This window comes from Emydura macquarii, unplaced genomic scaffold (assembly GCF_026122565.2).
Source record: "Emydura macquarii macquarii isolate MOO-44397 ecotype Brisbane River unplaced genomic scaffold, CSIRO-AGI_Emac_v2 contig_450, whole genome shotgun sequence".
NCBI lineage: Eukaryota > Metazoa > Chordata > Testudines > Chelidae > Emydura > Emydura macquarii.
Window position 1 is genome coordinate 1,068,307 of NW_027130587.1, and position 23,111 is coordinate 1,091,417.

Genomic DNA, 23,111 nt, shown 5'->3' on the forward strand with positions numbered 1-23,111 from the left:
ATGCTTCAGCCCCCAAGGGAAAACCCTCTCTGATTGGCTGCCTTCCTCCCTGCCCTGCCTCCTGGAGAAGAGCAGCCAATCAGGGCTGTTCCAGGAGGCAGGCAGGGTTCCCTCCCCTGCCTTCGGGGGTCAGAGGGATCCTTGGGTAGACAGGGTGTAATATAGTGCGGTCAAGTCTCTTTACAATGAGATCTCTTTCATTCCTGTTTGCAGCGTTGTAGCTGTGCTGGGCCCAGGATAATAGAGAGAAGGTGAGTCAGGCAATACCTTTTATTGGAGACACACTTTCAAGTGCCACAGGGCTTGTCTCTTTCAGGTCTCTGTGCGGCTCGACAATAGAAGTTTCTCCAATAAAAGATGTCCCCCCCCCCCCCCACCATGTCTCTTTAAAATCAGAGACCTACAATCACAGAGGGTCTCCCACTGTGTGGGGCATTCCCATGATGCAAGCACACTGAGGTCTGCCTGCTCAGTCTGTCTGTCATGGAAATAGAGAGGCGATTCAGGGTTTAAACCTCAGCTCCCTGGTCTCAGTCTGGGTTCCTGATGTACAAAGGCTGCAGCATCCTGACAAGGCAGGCACTCCTAGCTCCCTGGCCATGCTGGAAAGCATCACGCGTGTCAGAAGTAGCCAGGTTCTGCATGAAGCAAGAGGTGGCTGTTTTTGTCAGGAGTCCCATGGTGCAGGAAATGGTGGGAACTGATGCACACAGACAAGGACTTGCAAGCCGCAGACCATCAGGAACCAACCAGAAGGTCCAGCGACTGAGACACAGTGAGTACACAAATGTGAAACCGTAAGTAAAGAAGTTACATTAGAAAAGAGGGGTTTTTTTTAAACAAAGCTGAGCGTGGAGGGCTGCAAGGCACCCTCACCTTTAAGCTTGCTGAGAACTGGAGGAGGTGGGCTTTACAATGTTGCCACATCTGTACAAAGCCTCTGAGGCGGATAAAAAAGAAGAGGCCCTTAAAGTAGCCGTGTTACTGCACTGTGGTGGAGGAGGCGCCGGAATTGATCACACATTCTTACAGCAGCCAGTTGGAAAAGGCCCCCTTTTGGAAGAGGTCTGAACAGGGCTTAGGAACTGGTGTAACCCTAAGAACCATGCTGTGTTTGAACGATAGCAGGTCTGGGCTTGCCCACACCTAGGGACAGAGCAAATAGGAACCGTCACTGAGCTGAGGCAAAACCAAGAAATGGTGAGTTTGGAAACACTGAAAATAACATGCTCAGGGACAGAACCACTATGTCCTGCAGAGTGGGGAGAGGGCGCAACCAGTACCATTCACAAAGGAAGGGACCGGGTAGGAGGAAACAGGAAAAACCCAGCCGCTAAGGGTGGCTGTGCTCCTTCCTTCCCCCTCCCCTCCTGTGAGCAATGTTGTGGGTGTGGAGATTTGCATTATAATCACAGGGCCATGTTTCCCTTGTCGTTGAGTGCTCATTATGTACGGTGATATGCACCTATAGCTTTTCAAAGAACTGTAAGCTTTTTCTGATAGTATGAAGGCAGCTCCTCTGTGAGAATTTTCTGTCCTTCCAGAGTAAATGATTTTATGGAACTTTATGGAAAGTTCACCACTTCCAGTCCAGTGTGTGTCACAGATACCGAGAATGGAAAAGACATACTACAACTCTAGTTTCGAGTTTGTCAATTAGCATTCTAATGTCGTCGGTCTTCTCTTAGACCTAGACAACACAACAGCAGGGGTGAAAGACATCATTCAAGCCAAGAGCATGTCGGTTTTAGGAATGAGGTCATATAGAAAAAGAAAGACCCAATGACACCAGAGATTGAAAACCTATCAAGAAGAAAAAAGGAAGTGTTTCAAGAACACTTGAACGTTGAAGATTTCCCTGAGAGAAAATCAAAGATAGACAGCTCAACAAAAAACAAAAAATAATGGTTAAAAAGGCAACAAAAGACTGGCTTGAGAGAGAAGGTAAACAGCTTGAACAAACTTTCAAAAAAGTAAAGTAAGCGGGGGTTTTCAGAAAGTCAGATTACTAACAAAGAAGTTAACACCTGTAACAAGTCAGCTCAGAGGAACTATAGAGCAGATAAAGATCACAAGCTTAAAAGATAGAAAGAATAATTTAATCAGTTACTGAATGGGAATAGTCAAGTTGACCCACCTGTCCTTGAGACTATCAACTGTGAAGGCAACAACGTAGAAGAAACATATTGGAAGAAGAAAGTGAAGCTGCAATCAGGTTCCTGAAAAACAAGAAGACACCTGGTCCAAACCGGATACTGCCTGAAGGGTTAAAATGTGGCAGCAGAGGCATGGTCATGCTTCTTTGCAAACTATTTAGTCTCATTTGGATGACAAGTGAAATCCCTGAAGATGGTGACGCTCTGTCATTGTTCCACTCTAAGAAACTGGACCCAACAGATTGCAACAACTAGAGAGGCATATATATCAAACCATTTCTAGCAAGAGATTCTGTCGAGTGATTCTCAACCAGATGAAAAAAAGAGCAAAGGAAATCCTTTCTGAGTCACAAGCTGGCTTGATGATGTTCCACCGCAGATCAGATATCTGCTTTTCGTCAAATCTTGGAGAGCCATGCAGAGTTCAACAAACCCCAGTTTTGCACATTCATTGACTTTAAGAAGCATTCAACTTCATTAACCGAGAAAGTTTTGTGGAAAGTACTCAAGGGGTAGGGTTTTAGCAGCAAGTTGTTTCAAATACTGCCGTGTGTATAGCATAGCTTGGCGTGCAGTATGAATGAGTGGTGAGCGGAGTGATTTGAAATGAAAAGAGGAGTCAAATAGGAGATCTGTCTCAGTCCAATACATTTTGCTCTATACTTAGAAAACTTCTTGTCCATCTCCCTTAGTAACTCAGATGGAGGCTGCAGGATACCAGGGCAAATGATCAATCACCTTGACTTTGCAGATGATATCGTAATTATAATGCTTACAGAGGAATACGCTCAAGAAGCAACACGTAACCTGTACACAACAGCCGGAGAATGGGGATAAAAACTGAATATACACAAGAGACCAAACTAACGGTAACATAAAAAATCAAGAAACAGGCTAAGCTAGTCATTAGCAGTGTAGACAGTGAACAAGTGGATCACTTCTGCTATTTGGATTCCATCATAACACATGACAACCCCAACACAGATGACATAGACAAGCTGCTGCCAGCAAAATCTTTGCATGCCTGAATAAACATGTTGGGAACCTTAAATCAGTGTCCGTGACAGCTCAAACCAGATTATGTATGACACTCACTGTACCTACATTACCTTGTGTCTGTGAAACGTTGGTGCTGACCGAGCGTCTGGAGCAAAAGCTGCAAGCATTTGAACTGAGGAGCCTGCGCCATAACTGAAGCATGACAAAGTATCATGGATCCACAGGATTGGTGCTAGGCCCTGGCTATTAAACAGTCCCTTGGAGGTACCCTTCAATGTGCCAGAACCCCCAAGGGGGCCCACTCCTCTTTAAGGTTAGGCCCTGCAGCCTCAATACCTCCTAGATCCCAGCACCGAGTTCTGTCCAACTGAGACAGACGCTTGATGAGAGACTTTTTGCCTTCTTCAGAGATCAATGCACCTCAAAAAGTCTTTGCAATACCAGGCAGCCTTTTAAAACAGAGTAGGGTTTGTTAGGCAGCTGGAATACAGCATTGGGAAGTCCTTAGGTTAGCACAGAGAGTCAACAAAAGTCAACACACAGTTCATACTGACTAAAGCCAGAGCTGCTATGGAATCCATCCTGGCCCTCTCTCCCTGTCCCTTTGTCTGTCAGTTGCATGGGAGCTCTGTCTCTCTAAAGGCCAGCTCTTTTCCTAGCCTCTGTCACCTTTCGGTCCATTGTCCTCCCTGCTGAGTTCACATGTTCCATCTGTTGGAGTTTCCCATTGTTACGAGTCTATTGTTCAGTCCTTAGAGTTCCTGTTGGCTCTTTAGCTCCTCCATCGCTATGGGTCAGTTTCAGCCAGTCCTTAACGACCCGGTCAGACCAGCCCAGGCAGTTATGTGACCCCAACCCCTCATGGAGCAGCATTTTAACTCTTCTGCAGCCACCGGGTAGCGGTCCCTCGTTCAGCAAGTCCCTGCCTGCATATCACCCATAACACTATTACAGAGCATTCCCATTTCATCACAGCAGGCCAGATCGAGTAAGAAATGAGAACATCTGTAGAGGACTGAAAGTCCAGCACGTGACTGCAGTCATCAAACATCGACAACTACAGCAGGTGCCATGTTGCTAGCGTGTCCACAGACCGACTGCCTACACTTCTTCGCTATGGAAGATGCACGGAGACAGAGGCTGAGCCGTCCACGGCAATGTTGGTAGCGCACAGTAGGTAAAACCCTCCAGGCAACCGCCCAACAACCTCACTGAGGCAGCTCAGATCCGACAGGGATGGAAGCTGCTCATTGCCTTGGCGACAGTAAGTTTAGCTCAACATGGGTCGTCTTCGTTTCAGATTTAATTTTAAACAGGTTTGTTTTTAAAAAATAGACTCGTATTTAATTTACATCAAAACATCCCATTTAAATAACAACTATCCACCTTTTACACAGTCGTTGACTTTTACTAACCTTGCGCCTGTGGGGTTTGATCTCAGCGGGGTCCTCCCGCGAGAGCTCCAGGCTGTAAATCCAGGCGAGCCAGCAGCACGGTAACAACTGCAGGTACAGGGCAGGCCGGGGAGAAGAGAAATCAAACGACAGCCCAAACCAGAGGAGATCACCTGTCAAAAAGACACCCTGGTTTTTGGGGTCTGACTCATGACCTTTGAGGCCATGATCAGTTACAGGCTTTGAGGAGAACCAGGCTAGGTGGAGTCTGGGAATACGACAAAGGGGCCGTTTCTGCTTCGATGGGTTGGCCCGGTTCAAACTGAGAGTGAGGGAAGAGCACATGGCTAGCAGGACACTTAGATGGCAAAGGGGGCGCCCAGTAGGGGAAATGAGAGCCAGACCAGCAAGGGCAAGAAGCGTGAGCAAGGGGAGGGGAGGCTGGCAAAAGGATCTGTGCAGCGGAGTGATCTGGCCGGAGCAGCAGGAAGGGAGAGGGCTGGCCGGATCTAAGTGACTGCAGGGGGGGGCAGGCGGGAGTTTCAGTGTTGGAGACAGAGGCGAGGGTGGATGTTAGAGTGACTCATCCTCGGGGCAGTGACTTCACCGGAGCTAGACTCGGGCTGGATTTGGCCCCGGGACTGTAACACTGCAAGTGCAGAGAACTGATCCAGCGAGCAATAAATAACCCCCCACACTGTTTATTTCTCTGCCGATCTGGCCTACACCGAGGTCAGCATGACACACTTGGTCTTATCTCTTCGGCTCTGGACTCAGGACATTGCACGGTTTAGTCACGGAACAACGTTTACGAGTGTACGCTGTGTTGTTGTAGCCGTGTCGATCCCAGGGTGTTAGAGAGACGAGGGGCAGGGAACAGCCTTTATTGGACCAACCTCTGTTGGTGAGAGACAGACAAGCTTTTGAACCGCACGGAGCTCTGTGTAAGCTCAAAAGCTTCTCTCTCACCACCAGAAGTTGGTCCAATAAAAGGTATCACCTCCCACCCTGTCTCTCTAACTTTTACTGGACTGGTTTGGAGTTTCCCAGTCACCTTGGGCTCAGCAAACCCTCCACGGTCTCCTCAGCTGCTCAGCATGCCAGCTCCATTGCCATGTGCTGCCCCCCACTCTGTCAGTGGGTCAAGGGCTCCCCCCACCTCCCCTAGAGAGCAAGTCTCCCCGTCCTGCCTCTGCCTCCCTTGTACGTCTGACGGGACCCAGTGCAGTGCAGGAGGAAGGACGGCTGCTGGGTGGATCTCTTTATACTCAGGCATCGCGGGTGCTCTTGGCAGCCTTGACGAAATATCTGCATGAGCGTGAAAGCGTCTCTATGTGGGCTCAGTTACTGCGCCTCCGGGGATGCCCCCCGGGTGGAAGCAGGGGACACAGCCCCTGGGCTGGGGCTGGTGGAGTTTTGCCGTTGGAGGGTGGGATGTCTCCTTGGGTCAGTGGCGTACCGGGGGTCTCCGGTGCCCGGGGACCAATGTTTGCATTTGCGCCCAACCCTGGTTCACACACCCTGCCGCGCAGGGCTGGAGGGGTCCTTGGTTCCCACCAGAAGGTGCCTCCCCCCCCAGCTGTCCCAAGGAGGGGGGGTCTGTACCTGCAGGGGGGACATGCTGCTTTCCTCCTCCTGCACCCCAGGGACATCCCGGAGCTCATGGCGGCGGCTCGCGGGGCTCTGCCCAGGCTCTGCCACTGCTGCCACCACCGCACTTGCCTGCCACACGGCACCCGCCTCTCCTGCTCTCCAGCCCCGCAGCCCAATCGGATCCGGCACTTTCTCCCCCTACTGGGCGAGGGGGCCTTACCCCCCAGCCAGGGGTAGCGGGTGGGGAGTTCGTCCTCCTAGTCCCCCATAGCTCCCCACCCCCTGCCTGCCCCTAGGCGCTGTCCAGCCACCCCTCAGAGCCTCCTGCACTCCCCACTCCCTGCATGTCATGAAGGGCCAGCCGGTGCCCCCCCCCCAGGCCAGTGCCTGGGGGTCTGGCTCCTCCACCCGCCCGATCTCCCCCGTCAGCACGCCACTGCCTTGGGTGCTCCAGGGATCTTGCTGGTCAGTGGGATTTGAGCCACCCTGGGAGACGTGTAGCTAACACTCCCCACCCTGCACAGATCTGCTGGTGCACTGAGGACTGGGACCATGCGCTGCCCCACCCAAAGGTGCCCCTCTGTGCTGCCAGCTGGGCCAGCAGCCCTGACCCCTCCCCAGCACAGCCAGCCGTTCTGGGCTGGGACGGGACGGGTTCCCCTCTCTAGCACAGCCAGGCAGAACCAGCAATAGTCTGGCCTGGGGGCTGCAAGCTCTGTCGCTCGCTGGGCTGAGAAGCGTCGTGGCCATTTAGTGGGTCTGTGTTAATATAACCATAACAGTCAGCAGCTCATTACCACTGAGCTGTGCTCTGTAGAAGCTGTGTGCTAACATCCAGGCCTGGCACTGATCCTGGCAAAGGCAAGAACTGCGTGCCGGCAGGCGGCACCCCTCCTGAGCCCTGGAGTCTGGCCAGATACTGAGCCGAGGGTTTTGTCACAGCCTTCCCCAGGCTGAACAGAAGCACTTTCCATCGGCAGGCGGGTGCATGGTGGTGGGAATCTCGCTGCCACCTTGCAATCACAGCCCCGTGCCTACAGGAGATGGCAGACATCAGTCATCTAGTGGCATCTCCATCCACTAACCCCCATGCAGGGAAGTTCAACCCCTAGTGAGAGGAAGGATGATCCAGTGGTTAGAGTACTTAGCAGACAGGACTTAGCAGATGTAGGTTCAATTCCCTGCTCAGTCACAAATTCCCTGCATGACCTCGGCCAGTCAGTGAGTCTCTCTCTGTGCCTCAGCTCCCCTCTGTACAAGGGGGAGACCAGCCTTGTCCTACTCCAGGGTTGTGGGGATAAAAACATTAAGGATTGTGGAAACCCTTTAAGATCTGCTGATGAGAAGTGCTAGATAAGAAGGAACAGCTACTTACTGCGAATCTCAGAGACATGATGCAGCCGTGTGTTCCACTTAGGTGTGTGCATACCAGAGCTGGTGAATTTTACCTGTGGTGCTCATACTTTGTGGCCATAGCCCCTCCCCGACTATCTGAGATGGCACTGCCTCGACCGTCCTCAGTTCCTTTGCACCAAACTCCCAGAGACAGAGGAAACGGAGGGTGAGTCATGGAATGCACAGCTGCATCACATATCAAAGAACCATTTCTTCTGTTTTTTCTAGTGAATGCTGACATGCATTCATATATTCCATTTAGGTGACTGACGAGCCGTATCCACAGGAGGCAGGGCTCAGAGTCTATTTAAACAAGGACTCTAGGACTTTAGACTTTAAGGTCAGAAGGGACCAATATGCTCATCTAGTCTGACCTCCTGCACGACGCAGGCCGCAGACCCTCACTCATCCACTCCTGTGATAGACCCCTGACCTCTGGCTGAGTTACTGAAGTCCTGAAATCACAGTTTAAAGACTACCTTCCCAAAGTTTGCATCTGCTCTGGTACTGCGGTAATGACGTAATGGTTCGTGAAAGTATGTATCAACAACCACGTAACAGCCCTGCACATATCCATTATTGAGACGTCCCATAAAATGCCTCTGATGCAGATTGCTTTGTCATAGAATGGGCTCGAACCCGCGGAGGGGGTAGCTGAAGCAGTTTCGTAGGCAGTCTTGATACTGGACATCATCCACTTAGAGATCGTCTGTGAAGAGACCGCTTGCCCCTTCATACGAGCTGCATACGATGCGAATAAGCAAGGCGAAGCACAAAACGGGAAGGCCAGATGTTGCCTGACATCTAAGGTGTGGAGATGCTACTCCTCTGGAGAGAAATGGAGCTTAGGAAAGGACACAGGTAAATATGCCGCCTGGTTGAAATGAAACTGAGAAACACTTTAGACATGAATGTTGAGTGGGAGAATTATGTAAAGAAGGCTCTGCCATCAGAGCCTGCAACTCACAGACTCTCCTCATGGGTGTTATCGCTGCTAGCAATGCAGTTTTTTGACATAAGAGAGGAAAGAGCCGCTAACACCGTGTTAAGGCACCACAAGGGAACTGGTTGCTGCACCAGCAGATGGAGATGATAGTTTCCTTTCAAGAAATTCTCCACCATGGCATTGGAAAACACTGAGCATCTCTGAATGGGTTGATGAAAGGCTGAGCTCTCCGCTAGACATGCCCTCTGACCACTGAACACGCAGTGAATATGCCGAGATGTCTTGGATACTAGCCAGCATCAGCTGAACTCCATGGGACAATGGGCATATTGAAAAACACGTCCAATCTGCCCAGTAGGCCATTCTGATAGAGGGTTTTCTACTACCGAGTGGGACCTGTCAAACAGCTGCTGAACATTGCTCTTCCTCCTCATCAACCATGGAGTAGCCACACCGTGAGGTGCTGGGAATGGGATGCGAAGTGTGACCATGGTTCTGTGGAAGTAGGTCAGGATGTATGGCAGCATGGCATAGGATGTATGGCTGTATGGTGTAGGATGGATGTAGATAGAAAGTAGGAGATCTTCAATTATCTGAAACTCAAAAAAGAGTCCTACAAAAAAAAATGGAAACTATGTCAAATTATAACGGATGAATATAAACAAACACAAGCGTGTAGGGATTAGGGTGACCAGATGGCAAGTGTGAAAAATTGGGACAGAGGGTGGGGAGTAATAGGTACCTAGATAAAAAAAAAGCCCCAAATATCAAGACTGTCCGTATAAAATGGGGACATCTGGTCACCCTAGTAGGGATAAAATTAGAATGTCCAAGGCAGAAAATGAGATTAACCTGGCTAGACACATGAAGCGTAACAAGAAAACATTCTACAAATACATTAGAAGCAAGAGGAAGACCAAGGACAGGGTAGGCCTGTTGCTCAATAGGGTGAGGGGGGAAACAATAACAGAATATGTGGAAATGACAGAAGTCCTAAATGACTTCTTTGTTTCAGTTTTCATCAAAAGCTTGAGCAGTGATTGGACGTCTAAGATAGTCAACACCAGCGAAAATGAGGTCGGATCTGAGGCTAGAATAGGGAAAGAACAAGTTAAAAATGACTTAGACAAGTTAGATGTCATCAAGTTGCTAGGGCCTGATGAAATACATCCTAGAATACTCAAGGAGCTGACTGAGGAAATAGAGTCATGAGCGATTATCTTCCAAAAGTCATGGAAGACGGGAGAGATTTCAGAGGACTGGAGAAGGGCTAATATAGCGTCCATCTATAGAAAGGGGAATAAGGACAACCATGGGAATTACAGATCAGTCAGTTTAACTTCAGTACCCCGGACGGATAATGGAGCAAATAATTACGAAATCAATTTGCAAACTTCTAGAAGATAATAAGGTGATAAGTAACAATCAGCATGGATTTGTCAAGGACAGATTGTGTCAAACCAACCTGATAGCTTTCTTTGACAGGGTAACAAGTCTTTTGGATGGGGGGGGGGGAGGGGCAGGGGAGAGCAGAAGATGTGGTATATCTTAAGTTTAGTAAGGCTTTTGATACTGTCTCACATGACTTTCTCACAAACACACTAGGGAAATACAACCTAGATGGAGCTACTATAAGGTGGGTGCAGAACTGGTTGGAAATCCATTCCCAGAGAGTAGTTACCAGTGGTTCACAATCAGGCTGGAAGGACATAACGAGGGGGGTCCCGCAGGGATCGGTCCTAGGTCTGGTTCTGTTCATCTTCATCAGTGATTTACATAATGGCATAGAGAGCACGCGTATAATGTTTGCGGATAATACCAAGCTGGGAGGGGTTGCAGGTGCTTTGAAGGCTAGGATTAAAATTCAAAATGAGCTGGACAAACTGGAGAAATGGTCTGAAGTAAAGAGGATGAAATTCAATAAGAACAAATGCAAAGTGCTGCACTTGGGAAGGAACAATCAGTTGCACACGTACAAAATGGGAAATGAGTGCCTAGGAAGCAGTACTGCAGAAAGGGACTTGGGAACCACAGTGGATCACAAGCTAAATATGAGTCAATGGTGTAGCCCTATTGCAAAAAAAAGCAAACATCACTCTGGGCTGTATTAGCAGGAGTGTTGTAAGCCAGACGTGAGAAGTAATTCTTTCACTCTACTCTGTGCTGATATGACCTCAGCTGGCGTACTGTGTCCAGTTCTGGGTGCCACGTTCCAGGAAAGATGTGGACAAATTGGAGAAAGTCCAGAGAAGAGCAACAAAAATGATTAAAGGTCTAGAAAACATGACCTCTGAGAAAGATGGAAAGAACTGAGTTTCTTTACTCTGGAGACGAGAAGGCTGAGGGGACATGATAACAGTTTTCAAGCACATAAAAGGTTGTTACAAGGAGGAGGGAGAAAAATTATTCTCAATCTCTGAGGACAGGACAAGAAGCAATGGGCTTAAATTGCAGCAAGAGAGATTCAGGTTGGATATTAGGAAAAACTTCCTGTCAGGGCAGTTAAGCACTGGACTAAATTGCCTAGGGAGGCTGTGGAATCTCCATCCTCAAAGGCTTTTAAGAGCAAGTTAGACAAACTCCTGTCAGGGATGGTCTCGATAATACTTAGTCCTGCTTTGAGTGCAGGGGACTGGATTAGATGACCTCTCGATTCTCTGATTCTGTGATGGAAAGGAAGGGATATAGGAGGCTGAACTGACAATGCAAGAAGGTCAAAAAACGAACACTGCCTCAGCCACACTGGGGCAATGAGGATGGCCTTGGCCCTAGCTGCTTTCCACATGAGGGTGACCTGTGACATTACCAGGATCGGAGGAAAAGCATAAAGGGGCAAAGGAGCGTTGACTGCCAGCTGAGGTGGAAGGCAGCAGTCAGGGAGCCCAGACTGAGGCCCCCTTGTGAGCAGAATAGATGAGATTTCCTGACCTGTTGTGCTTTGTAGCAAACAGATCAATTGTCAGGATGCCCCGAGTTGTGAAGATGACTTCAGGGACCACTCATGTCTCGGGGTTCCTGGGGGACTGCCAGGGCAGACGGCTGCAGAATATCCAGCAACTTGTGGCTATTCTGCTGCTGAAGCACTCCGCCTGGATGTCCACAGAAGCAGCCACGTGCTGCAAAAGGTCCTGGTAGGCCTTGAAGTCCTCAGGCACTGGAGGGGAGGAAGAGATGGGCCCCACTGCATCGTCCAGCACTGAGTGCGCTTCCCCTTCTCCGGTGCCAAAGACCACGTCGGTACCAAAGTCAGCAGCAGCGCCAACGTCGCCAACAGCACCGAGGTGGGGGCTGCGAGTGTCGCCACAGCAGCATTGGCGGTACGAAGTGCAACGGTGCTGAAGAGCTTCCCAGTGCCAAAGTAAGCGGGGAATGGGCCTGCTATTGTGGGGAACGGTCCTGGCTCACACACTACCCCGGTGGAGTTGGCTAGCAAAAAGATCTGAATCCCTGCCCCCACTCCCTTTACCCAGAGGCCGGCCTGCCTCGAGGGCTCCCCTTCACTCTCCTGTGTGGTGGGTCCCTGTAGCCCCGACAAGGCTGGGCCCAGGATTCCTGTGGCTCAACCCCCAATCTTGCCGTGGTCCCTTAGGGCAGGGGTTGGGTGTCCCCGCTCCGGGCACTAACTCTGCACCGGGCGCTTCCCTGCCCCACTGATCAGAGCACACCGTGCAAAGCAGGACAATTTATTACACAAACAGCAACCAAACATCAAATAAAAAATAGAAAAGAGGAGAAAGGCAAACACCCAACACCGCCCCTGGCCTGGGGCCCCACACACAGCGTCTGTGGGGTGTGAGGGACACTCACCATCTGTGTCACACGTCGCAGGCCCTGCCCAGGCCTGGCTGTGCTGCAGGGATGCAGAGAGTCAGACACTCGCTCTGGCAGTGGCCACACGCCCCAGGTGCTAGGGGCAGGGCCCTTCTCCCCAGCATCACCCTGTTGGGGTCACGATCCCCCTCTGAGTCTGGCCTGTGCGGCCTCTGGGCTGGTGGCGTCTCTCTGCACCGGGCCATGCCCAGGATCCCCCTCGCTGCCCCAGCCGCTCACTCAGCGCACCCGGCTCCGGACAGCCCCAGCCCCTGCCCCGCTCTGCTCAGTGCAGCTATGCCCGGCTCGGCTCAGCTCGGCTCTCTGGGTGCCCCTCTGGCTCTGCTGCTGTGGCTCGGCTCAGCTCAGCTCGGCTCGGCTTCCTGGGCTGTTTCTCTGGCTTCCAGCCGCTGGCTGCTCTGTCCTTAGCTCGGCCCCGCTCTCTGCCCAGGCACAGGCAGCCCCAGCTCACACAGAGGACGGGACCCCACCTGCCCTCCTGGCTCCCTCATTGGCCTGCTGCCCTGTCAATCAGGCTGACCTGAGTTGGCTTCTCCACACGGGCCCTGGGGCTGTGTCTGTCTCAGGGTCCTGCTTCCCCAAGAGATGCCAGCCAAAAAGACCGGCTCAGTCTCAGTGAGGGGCGAACAGATCCTTACACCAAGAAGGACCCTTGTGCTGAGACCAGCACCGGCCTCGCTTCTACCATCTGCAGCACAGTGAATCTGGGATGTGGTGCCAACGGCCCAGCTGTTCAGCACATCTGTACAGCAGGGCTGTATGTCATAGCCCTGGTGAAATGCTAAGCCAAGTGAGAGCTTGGGACAGAAAGGCACAGGCGACTCACTGCTACCTGACATGCCTTTGGCATGGACACAGCTGGTGCCGACATCGCCCTCACTGGTACCGATTCAACCGACGCCCCAGGGCCAAATCTGCAGTCGATGGTACAGGGCCTCCCCCTCCCCTATGCAGCACTGGGGCGTGGCTGGAAGGCCTGGTCCATCCTGCGTGCCGGCAGTAACGCTGGGCCAGTCCGAAGAGTCTCCACGAGGCCTGCAGTGGTCTTGATTGGCCTTATGAGACCTTTCCCTTGGTGCACGTGATGGAGAGGCACCAGCTCCGGTGCGTGAAGCGGCAGTGCTCTCTGAACCCGGTGCTGGCCTGTTGGAGAAGTGCTGCTTTACGCAAAGATCCCCGGCCATACGAGTCCGGTTTGTGACCGATCTGCAGGTCGAACACTGCTCCTCGACACGGGCTTGGTCTACGCTAACAAGCACCTCTTGCAAGGCTCATTGCCGGGGAGTGCCCAGGTGATGGCCAACATTTAATCCTGGTGAGCATGTCACCAGGGAAACAGCTGCACTAAATCTAGCCCTGCCACTGGGTGTGCACCAGCTGTGCACACATGGAGTAAGGGACTGAAAGGGAAAGAGGAGCTGTGTGGTTAGGAACCATGCAGCCACGGGGGTAAGAAGGAACTGAGCTTGATCAAGCCAGGAGAGGGGCTCCGGCCATGAGGCGTGATGCTGCCCCTCCATGGCATCGCGCGGCAGGATCCTCCGGCTGTGGGGCACTGGATGCACACACCTACATGCACCTCCTCGAGGAAGAACAAGACGTTATTAGGAGTGGCACAGCCAGAGACTGGTGCTATGCCAGAAAAGCTCACAGCCAGCAGTGGTGCCAGCTCTGGTGTCGCTTCTGGTTTTCCTTTGACTGAGTAAACCCTGCCAGGACGAGCCGTGTCCTAAACCTCTTGCATTAGCCTGAGACAATGGCCACCTAGTTTTCTGAACCCATCATTTTGCTGTACACTTAGAGCTGCCCCAGGTGAGCCTGGTGCCCATCCATGGATCCGCCTGATCCAGGACAGCATCCGGACAGCATATGATTCCTTCGTCCCTTTTAGTGCTTGCAATCCCTGCTCCACAACGCGCTGGGAAATGGGTGCGTAGGTCAAAGGCGGCATCAGCTGTAAGTGCTGGGTGACCCCAGATCCTGCAGTGCTGAAAACCAGATGCTTTATAGCTGGAGCGAAGGGACCTGAAACCAACTGAAGTTAGATGCCAAACCTGCTCAGGCGCCTTGGTGCATCCCACTGGGCGCCAGGCTGCATCTTTAGGTGACTTTCCATAAAGCTGCTCCTGTGTCCCAGAGCTCGAAGCTGTAAAGACAGTGTCCTTCTGGCCTTGGAACCCATGAATCTATGGAAGTTACTGAGGCCCAGATCCTCCAAGATGCCTAACGGGCATGGATTTTCTCAGTGTTCCAGTACCGCTCTCACCTAAGCGCTATATAGAGGTAAAATCACCTCCCTACCTGCTCTGCCCCTGTTTATACAGCCAAGGATCGCATTCGCTCTTTTTACCACAGCATCTGGGAGTGGTTGTTGAGCAGCTTCTCCACTGTGACCCCTAAATCCTTTCCCAAGTCACAGTTTTCCAAGATACAGTCCCTCACTCTGTGAGTCTGGCCCGCATTCCTTCTTCGTAGGTGTCTGAGCTCGCATTAGGCTGTATTAAAAAGTGTTTTGTTCAAATGGACCCAGTTTACCAGCTAATCCTGATCCCTCTGTCTGACCACCCTGCCCTCATCGTTATTTACCACTGCGTCAGCCTTTGTGACAGCCGCCAATGTATCAGCAGTGATTTGATGTTTAATTGCAGATCAACGAGGAAAATGCAGGCCAAGCACCCTGCAGAGCCCCTGATTTGCCACTGATGACTACTTGGTTAGATCTCTCAGTTAGCTAGTTCTTAGTCCATTTACGCCTGCTCTGTTGATGTAGTATCGTGCTAATTTTTTAATCAGAACATCAGAACGCCTCACAAAAGCCTACATTTTTACATCTGTGCCGTTACCTCTGTCAACCAAATCTGTAATCCCATCAAAGAACAAAATCAGGTTTGTCTGACAGCACCTGTCTTCCATAAAGTCATGCTGACGAGTTTAACTCTTTATTAATTTGATGCCATGTCAGCTTTGCCGTTACTTTGTCTGGGACTGAGGACAGGCTAACCAGCTGATAGTTACTTGGGTCAACCCGCTTGCCTCTTTTGAATATTGGCACATTATACCAGTCTTCTGGGATTTCTCTGGTATTCCAAGATTTATTACTAGTTAGCATCAGCAGGCTAGAGATCTCCTCAGGCAGCTTTTTTAGGACCCTGAAATGGTCCCAAGCAGCATTTGCGATTCACACCCTGTCACTGTTGTTTTGGCCTGTCCGCAACCTCAAGCGGAGTTTGCTTCCGTCATTGCTGCGTCTGCCTATACAGGCGTGTCAGCCATTTCTGGGGCAAAGGGTTCATCTGCGTCATCCCTCTGCACCACTCCCAGCCCAGGGTGGGACAAAGGTCTCTTGCCGTCCTGCGGGACATCACTGCCACGGCACTGGCATCCGATGTGTCTTCTCACTGAGCAGTGTGGGAGCAGAGGGTCCCAGACTGCTCATGCCACGGCTCAGAGGTGCTTGTCGCTCACCTCTGGGGCTGGATTGGTGGCTTAGGTGTTGGAAAGCGGAGGGTGGACAGGCTCCGACCCTGAGGCAGCCATTGTCAGAAGGCTTCTTCCCCCCGTCCCAACTCATTTGGCTGCACCCCACAGAGCTGAGCCAGCTTCTCACTGGAAACAACGCCTTTGCAACTGCTTGCAGATGCCCTGGCCTGCGCAGCGCCCGTGCTCAGGACGGTCGGCTTGTTGTGCAGGCGCTGACAGTCAGCGAGGTCCCCGGGGCTGGCCGTTGTCCATCAACGGCCGGTCACACTGCTGCACTCCCCTCTCCGGCGAGATGGCCCTGGGCAGCAGGCGCAGGGGGAGGAGGGAGGACCCTGTGCAGCGGGAAGTCTGGCTCGTGAATAACGACCTGTGAAATCCGGAATGCCTCTGGGCTGGCTGGAGCAGGGTCGCGCGCAGCACTTCCTTCCCACCGCCTTGCTCTGCAGGAAATCCTTGGGCGCAGCTGGGATCTGCTTGACGCCGCTCCACAATCATTGCCCTCGCACGGGCCAGCGCCTGCTGAGCTGCCTTTCTGTCCCTCCCCGCCCCTCGGCTCTCTCAGGCCCTGGCCATTTCTGGGAGGCTCTGCTCTTCTCATGGCTGTGTTGGAAATCAGCCAGCGCCATGAGGATACAGCTCCCCCAGGACCCACCTGCCTCATGTTCCGAGGGCCGGCGGCCCTGGTAAAGTATCTGGCTTTGTGCTAGTCAAAGCGAAGCGACCTACGGCGAGTCCCCGCGAGGCGTGGGCCTTCCACACAGCTGCAGTCACAGCCCACACCTGATCCCCTTTGGGTCCTAGCTCATGGCTACATCATCTTCAGTGGCCAGCCGCTGAGTCCCTGAGCCCCGGCCAGCTGCTGTCGGTGCATGAGGCTGGGCAGAGCCCGCGGAGAGCTGGGGCGGAGCGCAGAGAATGCGGCCGCTTCACTCCTCCTCCATCAGTCCTCGCTCCCCTGGTGTCAGTGAGACCCTGGCTGCTGATGAGAGGAGCAAGGCGACCACTGCCGGGAGCAACGCCCAGCTGGCCCGCCGGAGACAGAGCACAGATGGCACCACAGCCCTGGCTGGGAGGGACCTTTTCCTGGGGTGGGAGAACTCTGCCTATGTGCACAGCCTACAGCTCCACTGACCAACACCAGCCCCATCCAGCCCCCAGCTCCACCAATCAACACCAGCCCCATCCAGCCCCCAGCTCCACCAATCAACACCAGCCCCATCCAGCCCCCAGCTCCACCAATCAACACCAGCCCCGTCCAGCCCCTGGCTCCACCCAGAGACACCAGCCCCATCCAGCCCCCAGCTCCACCAATCAACACCAGCCCCGTCCAGCCCCCAGCTCCTCCAATCAACACCAGCCCCGTCCAGCCCCCGGCTCCACCAATGGGCACCAGCCTGCTATTATCCCGGGATGGGACTTTCCAAGGTCACTGCATCCGGGGATCCCCACCAATGCTCCCAGCCTGGCTCGGGCATGGTGGCGTCCTCTCCTGGGCTGCCCCGGAAGGGATCCCTGCTCCTGGGTAGCGAGCAGATGCAGAGCATGAGGATCCTGCCCTGCTGTGCTAGGGAAACGCTGTGTGCGGGGGGAGGGAGGATTTCCTCCTGGAGGTGCAGGTCGGGAGGTGCAGGGGGTGAGCAAAGGGCTGTGGATGGGTCAGAGACGAGGGGATGGACAAGGCCATGGACCAGGTGACGGGGACTGGGCGGGGCTGTTGCCAGAAGGGGAGATTCTGTGGCTGAGGTGGTGGCAGGGACCGTGCCGATGACGGGCCGGAGGGATCTGCTGAGGGGCCCTCTGCGGGTCAGTAAGGGTGTGAAGGGACCCTTCCGCACGGGGCCCGGGGCTGGGCTCCAGCCGGAGGTGCTGGCGGAGCTCCCAGGAGCAGGCAGGAGAGGGGCGCCGGCCATGCAGGGAGCGCGGCAGGGTTACAGAGGCCTCTGGTCCTGGAGCAAGTCCCCCGTGCCCGTCTCTTGCACATGCAGTGTCTCCCAGGCCGGGGTGGTGAGCCGCGGCAGGGGCGGCTTGTGAAAGGGCCAGAGGCCCTGGCAGGCCTGCAGCGAGAACAATGGCTGACGTCATGTTTTATTTCAGAAATGGCCCTGTAGTGCGAGCGGAGACGAAGTTTATTTTTTCGCCTGCTCGCTCCCCCGGGGCTGGCCGCGGCACAGCACATTCCATTGCGGTGAGCACGCGCTCCCAGAACAGCACATTCTTCCCCCTTCGGCTGCTTCCCTCCGAGCCGACGGCACGGCAGCCCTGCCCGGCCGACTGGCCTCGCCGATCCAGGAGAGCCAGGTGCTTCTCCTCACCGGCACCGGGGGATCGCTGCTCACAGCTGCTCTCCCCTGGAACGCGCCCTGGGCTGCCCGGCCCTGCCCCATACGTCTGGCGGGAGTGGAGTTAGCACGCGGCCGTGCTTCTCAGGTCCCCAGGACAAAGCCTGAGGGCAGCACAGAGCCCTTCCAGCTGTCACCCCAATCCGGGATGCAGGCACCATCCCACCCCCCGCCCAGCTCGGTCTCAGCCAGCTCCACTCGAAGGTTCAGCTCATTAACGTGCTCCCCACTGCACCCCAGGCAGCCCTTCACTCCCGCCCACGGCAGGGCTGGCAGTCTCTGCGGGATCCAGCTTGCCTCTGACTTTCTCTGGGGTGTCCCAGTGCATGCAAACCTTTCTGAGGAGGGGGCCATCCACACCGACGGAAGGGAGCGGTGGGGGGCATCTGGCGGCTGGGCAGGCGTTGATGTGGTGGGGGCCTGTGGGTGAGGAGGGTGGAGGGGTGGCAGCGTCTCAGATGGGCGGGAGGCTGCAGGGCGGCTTGGGATGCATGCTGAGAGCACAGTGCCGGACGGGGGGAGGCTGGGCTCACTCCATCCTGCTGTTTGGGTGGCATGAGGAGCCAGACGTGGGCTCATTTGAATCCCAAATAATCAACAGGGCAAAGATGCACCAGCCAAGTCACGGGAACCCTGCAGAACTGGGCTGTAGCCCCTGCATCTGCAGTGGCTGTGCTTCCCAGTGGTGAGAGCAAAGTGCCTCACAATCCCCCTGCAGCACCGCAGCTGGCGACATCGCAGCCGCCTCCCTCACCAGCACACCCCGTCAGAGACCCAGCAGCGCTGCCTCCTCCCAGCTCATCCACGGCCTGCCTGGTCCCTCCGCTCCATCCCCCCAGAGCCCTGGGCTGGGTCTGACGCCCTGCACCAGAACCCTCCACAAGGCAGCTCCCAGAGTCCTGTTCTCAGGGCGCTGTTCTGCCTGGCCCCTGACCCCCACCGAGTCTCACCTGCAGGGGCCAGGGGTCTGCACTCACCGCCCCACGCCTCCCTGTCCTGTGGGGAACACGACAACCTGGGCGTCGTCTCACTCCCTCGAGCTGCACATCCCTCCGAGAGGAGCCCTGCTGTCCATCCGGTGCAGGCCACCTGCCCCGCTCCCAGTGCCGCCCCACCCGCCATGGGGCTCCAGCCACGTCCCCACGGCTCACCGCATCCCCTCCTCCCACGGCCCTTCTGTGCAATTTTGCCTATGGTCTGCCATGGCCAGCAGCTCCCAACCCCAGCCCATCCCCTATGGGACACTGGCCATGTGCACCCAGCCCCCGACCCCAGCCCATCCTCTAGCCCAGTACTTCTCAAACTCATTGGATCGCACCCCCTTCTTTGTGTCTGGAGTAGTTTGCGCCCCCTCCCCCGCCACACGATGACATATACCGATAAAGAAAAACCGACATGCAGCTCTCACTAAAGATGAAACAGAGCCCACGATCCATTGTAAGAAGAGCAAAACCAAAACTGCCCTGGTGAGCGACGATTGCAATGAAATGTGCACACTGCGTCGTAGCAAACGCATTAAAGTACAGATGACACCGGCTTTGTATAATGCTATGCAAGCTTCACAGAAACCCGTCCAAATGCACAGCGCCATCTCGAGTCCAATGCACAGCGCCCGCTGAGGACCTGATCTGTCTGGAGGGATCAGCTTGGCTCGTTATTTCTGGCGGTGGGTAAAATGTGCACAGTAAGCTTTTTTCCTAAAGTTTCTCGTGCCCCCCTCAGAATACATTCAGTGCCCCCCCAGAGGGGCCCGCCCGCAGTGTGAGAACCTCGGCCATATGGGACACTGGCCATGTGCACATCATCTTCATCATCAAACAGAGGCTACAACAGGCCATCGCAGCAGGCAGAGTGGCCACGTCTGCTCCGTGATACCCAGCTGCGTAGAGTGAAGTTCCCAGTTCTGTCTCAATCCTTTAAACCCCCGAATTTCTGGGGCAGCCCCCTGGGAGACGCCAGGCAGGGTCAGGGGGTGCACCCTTCAAACGTTGATGGAGATGCTGAGAGCAGAGCATGCTGAGGCAACATGGCCAAAGAGCATGCAGCAAGGTTTTTCAGTGGAGTGAGCAACTGGAAGAAGGCCAGATCTCTGTGAAATGATGTCATTTTGCACAAAGTCGAACCACTTTATGCTCACAATTTGGCATTGACAACACAAATGGAAAGCCTCTAGCTGCTCCTCGTTTGCCTGTAAAAGGGTCCAGGTTTCTGACCCAGATAGCAGGACAGGCAGTACACAGATTTGCTAGATACGGAACTTGGTCTCAGCACAGAGATATTTTTGCGTCCATAGGCGAGAGACAGACTTCATGGACTTTTACGTCTGTATTTGGCACTGGTGCGACTGTTGCTGGAATCCTGTGTCCAGTGCTGGTGTCAACAGTTCAGGAAGGATGTTGATAACTTGGAGAGACAAGAGAAAAGCCATGCGAATGATTAAAGAATCAGAAAACACGCCTGATAATGACAGACTCAAGGAGTTCAGTCTATTTAGATTAACAAAGAAAAGGTTAAGGGGCGACTTATTCATAGACAATTACCTCCAGAGGGAACAAATATTTAGCAGTGGGCTTTTCACTCTAGCAGAGGAAGGTCTAATATGTTCCAATGGCTGGAAGTTGAAGCTAGACAAATTCAGACTGGAAATAAGGTGCACATTTTTCATAGTGAGCGTAATTAACCATTGGAACAACTTATCCAGGATCATGGTAGATTCTCCATCACTGGCAATTTTTAAATCAAAATGGGAGTTTTTCTAAAAGCTCAGCTCTAGGAATGATTGTGGGGCAGTTCTCCAGCTGTGCTATACAGGAGGTCAGGACTAGATGATCACAATGGTCCCTGCTGGTCTTGGAATCCATGAATCTATGCAGAAGGTGGCAAGAGCTATTTATCTATTTGCTGCAACTGGTGAATACTGCTTGAAGCTTAAGTAGATGAACTCATCAATGCTCTTCACTGTGCTCCTGCACCAGGGGCTCTGGTGGCCCAGCTCCAAAGTTCTGGACCTGGGTCTTCTGCCATAAGATATTCAACCCCATAGTGTGGGCAGCACCTTGAAAGCTTGAAGCGCGGTGCTGAAATTCTCTGGCTTCTCCACAAGCTGGGCAGTGCCATTGTCTGGGCTGGTGAACACTTCTTGACCAGTCTCGATTCTGACATGTGGAGTGGCATGTACCCAGTCGATAGCCTGACAGAATAGTGCTGAGGCAAGAATACATCCCTGCTGCACACCGGAGGGTGTGTGGAAATGTGGTGTAAGCTGTGAACCAACGTGTGCTCTCACACTGGTACAAGTGTGCGGATCCTGCACCAGATTGATCAGAACACCTCGGACACCAACTCCTTCCAGCGCAAACCAACGTGCTGGCCTGTCAGCTGACTCCAAAGTCCCTTTGATGGTGATGTTTGCCCCGGGAAGTGGGCGCTTAACTTCTCAGTGCAGCTCAGCGAGAAGCCGGAGGGGAAGGACAGAGTCCATTGTGGACTGCGCCGTGGTGAAACGTGATCGCTGTGGATCATGGCATCTGTCGAGGAGCAGCTGCATCCTACTAAGCAGAATGTGAGCGAAGAGCTTTCCAGGGACGGGTAGCAGTGAGGTCGGTCTTAGTTACCACACTTGGTGTGAGATCCTTTACTCTCATACTGATGCCATCTTTCCATTCTGCTAGCACCTTGCCTGACGTCCGCACAGTTGAGGCAGGCCGGTGCTCACCGGTTCCAAGGCACCTTTCAGCAGCTTGGGAGGATCAGCACCATCAGGTCTAGCAGCACGTCCCTTCCATAACTTCTGGTTAGCTCTTCGTACTGCCTCGAGTGACAGGCTCAGCGTCTGCTGCCCCACGTCTGCTGGGTCAGGTAGTTCCGAGCCGGCGGCAGGTGCGTTGTTCAGCACACTTGCATGATGTGTTTTCCACCTGTCCGGGACCTTGTCTGTGGGTGAGCAGGGAGATCTGTCTGTGCCGTGCTGGGGATGTTACAAGCTGTTTGTGGCTGACAGTCAGACGCACTACGGCTAAGTAGGCAGATCAGATTGCTGTGCTTCAGGCCACTGCCGACCAGGGAGTTGGTGTACAGCTCACAGTCACTTTTTGTCATAACCTGGAAAGTGCCTTCAGCCATTTCTGTTCTTAGACATCCCCCTGCTTGCATGCTTCTGCCTTCCTGGCTTAATCTATCAAAGGCCTCTTCAGAAAGCGAAGGTTTCTTGTGCGACCTTCTGAAGCCAATTATTTCCGTGGTGGCATGTGACGTACATACGCCCCTCCGGCCAATCCCCATGCCAGCCAAGGGGGCACCGAGGCTCCGAATGTGGTCTTTGATGGCCCGTATGTATTTCACAGCTTCAGCAGACCCCTCGGAAGGCCACTGGATCTCGTGTTGGTAGTCACCTGGCTTGGGAGGAGCTGGCAGATGCAGTGAGAGCTGAGAAATGACCGGTCTGTGGTTGAGTTTGCTGTGCCTCTGCGCTGCTGAAGACCTAGTGAGGTTTTATTATGGAGCAATTTCCAATGAGGAAGTGATCGGTTTCCTTCATGTGCTATTTGAAATCCAGATCCAGCGATAGCCTGGAGCACCCATCCCCCGATACCAACCCCCCCCTCCATGGGACACTGCCCCTGTGCACCCAGCTCCAGCCCCATCCCAAGGCTGCCCGGCATCCCTGTCTAGCGACGGTGATGGAGAAGGTGGTGACTGTGTTGTGCCACGTATGCTTGGCACTGGTGACATCCAAGATCTCCCGGTGGCCTGAGGCTGAGCTTTGTCCCTGCAGAGTCTCTCAGCAGCTCTTGCTGTGGCCTGATGCCCTGAGGCCGTTCTTGCTCTGTCCCCTCTCAGCAAAGGGTTCTCAGTGAGCTGCTGCCAGATGGGCCCTGGAAGGAGCCCCAGCCCTTGCAGTGGACAGGCAGGAGGAAATGTAGTGCAGGAACGCTGCACCACGGGGGACAGGAACTGGGCAGCCCCGGCAGAGCAGGGC